We start from the raw sequence: 5,841 nt of genomic DNA on the forward strand, positions 1-5,841 counted from the left end.
GCAGTGTATTATTTGTTGAAACTGTACTTCTGATTGGATTTGAAACTGTCTCATTGCTATCTGTTTATCAATAAAACTTTGAAAAAAAAAAGAGTTATGGTTTATATCTAGATGCCCCCCAAAGCCTCATGTATTCATTGGTGGCCCTTCAGGAGGGGACTGGATCAGGGGTGTGTGACACTGGTCAGCGGGTTGGTCCACACACAGGTTATGAATGTGCTACCTCTGTTGGGAGGTAGAGCTCAGGCAGAGGGGGCAGTCACGGGAGGCACGGCCTGAAGAGATGTACCTCCCTTCCCTGATCCTCCCTTCACACCCTGCCCACCATGCCACGGACAGCTCTCCTCTGCCAGGCCCCTCTGCATGTTGCCCTGCCTTGGAGCCAAGCGACCATGAACTGAACCCACCCAAACTGTGAGCCAACGTGATTCTCTCCTCCTTTAAGTTACTGTTCTCAGGTATCATGGCCCAGCAATAAGGAAAGTGACTGAGACATCAGCACATCTGGACTCCAGCACTTGGAGGAATGTAAATTTGACTACTACCTTTTGTTCTGCTCCAAAGAAAGGTCCAAGAGACCAGTCGTGCTGAAGCTGTTGCTCCCTCTTGTCTTGATGAGAACTTTCCCTGTGACTTTTTTTTTTATAAATGATACAGGGTTTCATTATGCAGTTTGGAATCATAGTGATTCTCCTGTCTCAGCCTCCCCACTGCTGGGATTACTGGCATGTGCCACCATGCTGGTTCTGGGGCCAGCTTGGCACTCCCAGGGTTCCAGGCTAGCTGGGCATGCAATACTGGGGATCAAACTCAGGAGCTTGCACTTACCAGGCAGGCACCTATGCCACCAAGCTATCTCCCAGCCTTTCCCTACATCTTTAATCTCCCTCTTCTCCCTCCATTTCTAGCTCTGCATACAGACAGGGAAAGCAGGTTAGCATCTGCTCAAAACACAGCAGCAGAGATGGAAAGTCTCACAGTACTCTCCTGTCGTGCACAGATCAGAGTGAGCTTTTAAATAAGGGACAACAACAGATCTTGCAAGCCACAGAAAATGCAATTTGTCTGTGACTAACAGGAGGCTAGTCTACCACATGCTTCCTTCTAGAGTTATGTGCTGTTTGTCTACAGAAACATTACAGTAAGTCAGGCAAAAAGAATGACTCGCACAGCTCCCAGGCCCTCTGACAGGAGTTGTTTCAGGCAAGGATCCCCAGTACCACCCCCAAGCTTCTCCTGACTGGCCCACCGACCAACATATCTGGCACATGTAAGACATATGGGTATTTGAAACACCCCTCAATTTTGAAAACCCCCTCAATTTTGGTGTTTCTTCATTTTTATTAGTTCTCTACAAACTAATGCAAATGGAGCAGCTCAAAATAATGCTAGTGTCACTGGGCAGAGTGACACACACCTATAACTCCAGCTGCTTAGGAGGCTGAGGCAGGAGACTTATCGACTTATCAAGATCCTGTGTCTCAAAATTGAAAATAAAAATAAAAGCACTGGAGATGTAGCTCAGTATAAAGTCTCTGGGTTCAGTCTGCAGTACAGAAAAATAAAAAAATTCTTACCCTTCAGGACCAGAAACTCAAATCCCAGCCCCAGGGCACTGGCCACGCTGGCTTCTTCTAGGTTTGGAGGAGACCCAGTGTCCCTCTGCCTGTCTAGGCTCCACAGCCTACCACAGTCATAAAAGCCAGCAGCCAGTCCCAAGGGTCCCACCATTCTCTGCTCCCACTGCCCAGTGGCTTTTTCTGTCCCCTCTCCTCTAGGAGGTCCCTGAGTGATGACAGACCTGCCCAGAAGGTCCAGAGTCATTTCCCCGCCTTGAGGTCTTTCACAGAATGACATCCACAAAGTCCCTCTGGCCAGGTGACATGTTCAGAGCTCTTCAGGACAGGACCTAGACATTGTGGGGAGTGCTGTTCTTTCTGCTCCACCACTCAAGTGCATTTTGGCTGACATGAAGCTGACCCATCACAGAATAGCGTCTCTGTACCCAGGTCCCTGGGCAGGCCACACACGGTGACATCCTGGCCTGATGTCAAGGTGTCAAGGCATTCACAGCTGGTTCTCCAGAAAATATCATCCCTTACACACCCTTTCTCCTACTTAGCACCATGTCCTGGCCTGGCACTTGGAAAGTCTGAGCACGGGGAGCCAGGCAGGACTCTGCATGTCCCATGCTGTGGATGTCACCCTTGTCTGAAGTGCTCACTGAAAGTCTCAAGGGCACCTGCAGGAACTAATAGGGCTGCACTTGGTAACCTCAAAGACACTGCAAGACCAGGAGGTTCTCCCTCCCCAGCCCTCTACACCGCAGCACAGCCACCGTGGCCCCCTGGGGAAGTGGCAGTCTGTGTGGTCTTCCCCTCATCCACACCATCCCCTGCTTAGAAAGGCCACTGACCTCTCCACTCACCATTACAAGGGGTGATCAAAATACCCAGTGAATGCTTCCACTTTTAAAAACTCATTGCGGCAAGAGACACATCACCATGAGTCCCCTCCAAGTCCTCCTTCTTGTTCCGGACACACTCATCCTATGCTTCCAGCTACTTTTGGCAGCAATTCTGAGAACCTTTTTTCCTGAGGGTCTTTAGAAATAGTATTTTTTAAAAAAAATACAGTGAATGTTGCTGCCTGGTGCCACCCAATGGAAAGGCAGCTGATAAAAATGGGACGCTGTGTCCTTGTCCACCTTATTCACCCAATCTGGCACTGTGCAACGTCCAGCTCTTTCCCAAAGCCAAAATGACCAGACAGGGAAACATCTTTAATCCATTTAAGACACTGAAGCAGTCAGGACAGTGCAGATAAAGACCCTCAGGAAAGAGGACTCCAGAGCTGCTGCAGGAAGTGACAGGGAGGGAGCGACGAGTGTGTGGGAACTGAGGGGGAAGATCTTGAGGGGGTTGTGGTAATGTGTCTTTTAGTGTAGTAACTTTTTAAGAATTGAACATCCACTGTACTTATCTATTATTCCTCATGAGTTTAAAAGGTCCAAGGCCCTTGGCAATGAATAACCAGGGGTGCGACGCTGGAACTCCCTGCAGCCCACGCCACCCCATCCTGGGTACTCCTCCCCTATAGCCTGGAGGTTTCTCTTCTGTTCCTCCAGTGACGCTCATTGCCTCTGCTGAGGTGGCCCCTGGGACTCAGCTAACCTTCAGCCCAGGTCACTTCTCACTGCCAAAGCTGGGCTAAGGGCTGGCCGCTACCCTCCCAGTCACATGCTGAAACCCCAGCCCAGCTTCCTTAGAAGGCAGGGGATGTGGAAGTGGCGTCAGAGTAGGAGGCTTAGCTGAGATTGGGTCACTGGGGGTGGGCAGTGAGTTCTACATGCCAGGAATCCTAAAAGTATGGAAATTTCAGCCAGGTTTAGTGGCATACGCCTCCATCCCAGCACTCTAGGAGGCTGAGACAGAAGGATCAAGCTCAACCTAGGTAACTCTAAGGAGACTCCGTCTCAAAATAAAATATAGTTAATTAATGAATGAATGAAAGCTGGGGATATAGCTCAGGGCAAATACCCTGGGTTCAATCCCCAGTACCAGAAAAGGAGAAAGCGTGGTTTCAGGCATAGACACAGGCACAGGGAGGAGGCGTGTGCCATCACACTGTGCTGCTCGCGGTCTCCGCTGCTGCAGTAGACTGGCACACAGTGCTGGCCACCACTACAGTCACAAAGCTTCTCTGAATAAGGAGGCCCAGGGATGTGGTGTGAGCAGATGTGTGAACAGGGGACAGCAGAGGCAGGAGCCAGCCCGCTGCAGCTTGGACACTGACCCTCACTGCCCAGCCACAGTGGCACTAGGGATGGCAGTGACAGTGGCCAGAGAGGCCTCTAGGTGCCTCACCAGGGTCCCCGGACCCTGCCTGCGTCAGCGCCCTTGAGCCAGGGCTTCAGCAGGCTGCTGGTCCCCACTTTCCCACAGGTACCACTCCAGCCAGAGAAGGGCTCTGAAGAAAGCCAAACCCTTACCATTCATCCCTCTTCCACCATACCCGCCCGCTCCACCTGGACACCCAAGTGGCAATGCTGGTTTAGACCCACTCATGAGAGACAGCGTCCACTCTCACACAGCCTGGTTCTTTCAGGGATTGGGGGAGGGGAGAGAGTTTGCACTACTAGAAACTGAACCCAGGTCCTTCATACTGAGCCACATCCACAGCTTTCTCAAAAATCTTTTGAGATACAGTCTTGTTAAGTTGCTAAGCTCCTGAGTCTGGGCTTGAATTTAGGGTCATCATGCCCTAGGCCTCCAGACTGTTGGGATTATAGGCATAGACCACCATGCCTGGCTGCAGGTTTTATTTTTACTACACTGACAGAGCCTACAGAATTGTGTGTGTGTGTGTGTGTGTGTGTGTGTGTGTGTGTGTGTGTGTACTGCTTGAACTGTGACCTCCATGAAGATTTTCATCAGGTGGCCCCAGCCCCTCCTCCCATGTCCCACAGCCCAGCAGAGCTGAGTACAGGCAGCAGGCCACTGGGGATATTTACAGAAGGAGAGGGGGAGAAGGAGTTGCTAATTTTAACTTCTCAGTTAAGAAGCTTCCAAGAGAATTTTTAGAGCACAAGGTATTTGAAAATAAGGGCTACAGAAGTTCCACGTTAAAGATTCTGCTTCAAACCGTTGCTAACTTCCCCTCTGCTTATAGATACCGTATTTTGCCAGTTTCCAATAAGAAAGTTGAAACTCCAAAGTAGTGAGATAGTTTGGTTCTTTAAAAATGAAGGAAGAAGAAGGGAAGGGAGAGAGGGAGGAAGGGAGGGAAAGAGAGAGAGATGGAGGGAGAGAGGGAGAGGAAGAGAGAGGGAGAAAGGGAGAAAAAGAGGTAGGAAGAGGAGGAGGGAAGATGTGGTAGGCAGAATCAATAGCCAAGGAGAGCAGGTGCTCCATCCTCTGTGCCTGCAGAGCCTGGTGGCCTCCCTGGCCCCACAGCTGCAGGCCCTGCTGAGTCATCTCCCTTGGAATGCTATGTCACTGTCCAAAACACTGTCTTGGCTCCTGGGGGACATGCTGGCCACCTACTCTATGAGTGCAGTTTTATTGGCTCACAGCCACAGCCATTTGCCTGCAGAGTCTGTAGCAACTTCCTTGAGATGAGCTTTGGAACAGGGACCGTATGGCCCCCAAAGCCTCAAACTGCCATCTGCTCCCTTAAGAAAACAGCTGTCCGTGCCAGTTCTAAACAAGCTCAGTGGCCAAGTGGCTTCTTCCTACCAGGTCTGCTCTGGACTCTGCAGCGGGCTCTGCCAGACTCTCTTCTTCCTGGGTAGGTGGGAACCTGTGATTTCCAGCCCTGTTCTGGCCTAGGAGATGCAGTCACCTGGGTCACCCCCTAGTGGGGATAGTGAAGGCCTCTGGTGTGCTCTGGTCCCTTTCCCCCATTCCTACCCCATGGCACCACACTAAATTCCTAAGAGTAGAGCTCAGGCCCTGAGTGGTTGTACAGCATGGGTCCCAGTCCCGCTGACAAGAGCAAGGATCAATTCACATTTGCTACTACTGAGACTCAGGGTGACAGCAGCAGCAGCAGCTACTGAGCTGGTCCTGACCAACATTGGGGACTCTGTGAATCATTAGTTGGTGTCACCCAGAGAATAAAGGAGCTCATGCTGGCTCCAAATCTCAGATGTAAATGAAATACAACTAGAGAAACGAGCAGTTCGCCTTGGTTTAAGCAAAGGTAAGAACTCCTCGGTATGTGAAGACAGTAGGGGCTTCCAAGTCCCGCCCCTGCTACTGTATGGTCTCCTAAGAGCTCAACTCATCAAAAAAGAGCTTTCTATGGACTGCTGGTGATAGTGACAATGACAGTAACAGC

This window comes from Octodon degus, unplaced genomic scaffold (genome assembly GCF_000260255.1).
Source record: "Octodon degus isolate 3935 unplaced genomic scaffold, OctDeg1.0 scaffold00045, whole genome shotgun sequence".
Classification (NCBI taxonomy): Eukaryota; Metazoa; Chordata; class Mammalia; order Rodentia; family Octodontidae; genus Octodon; species Octodon degus.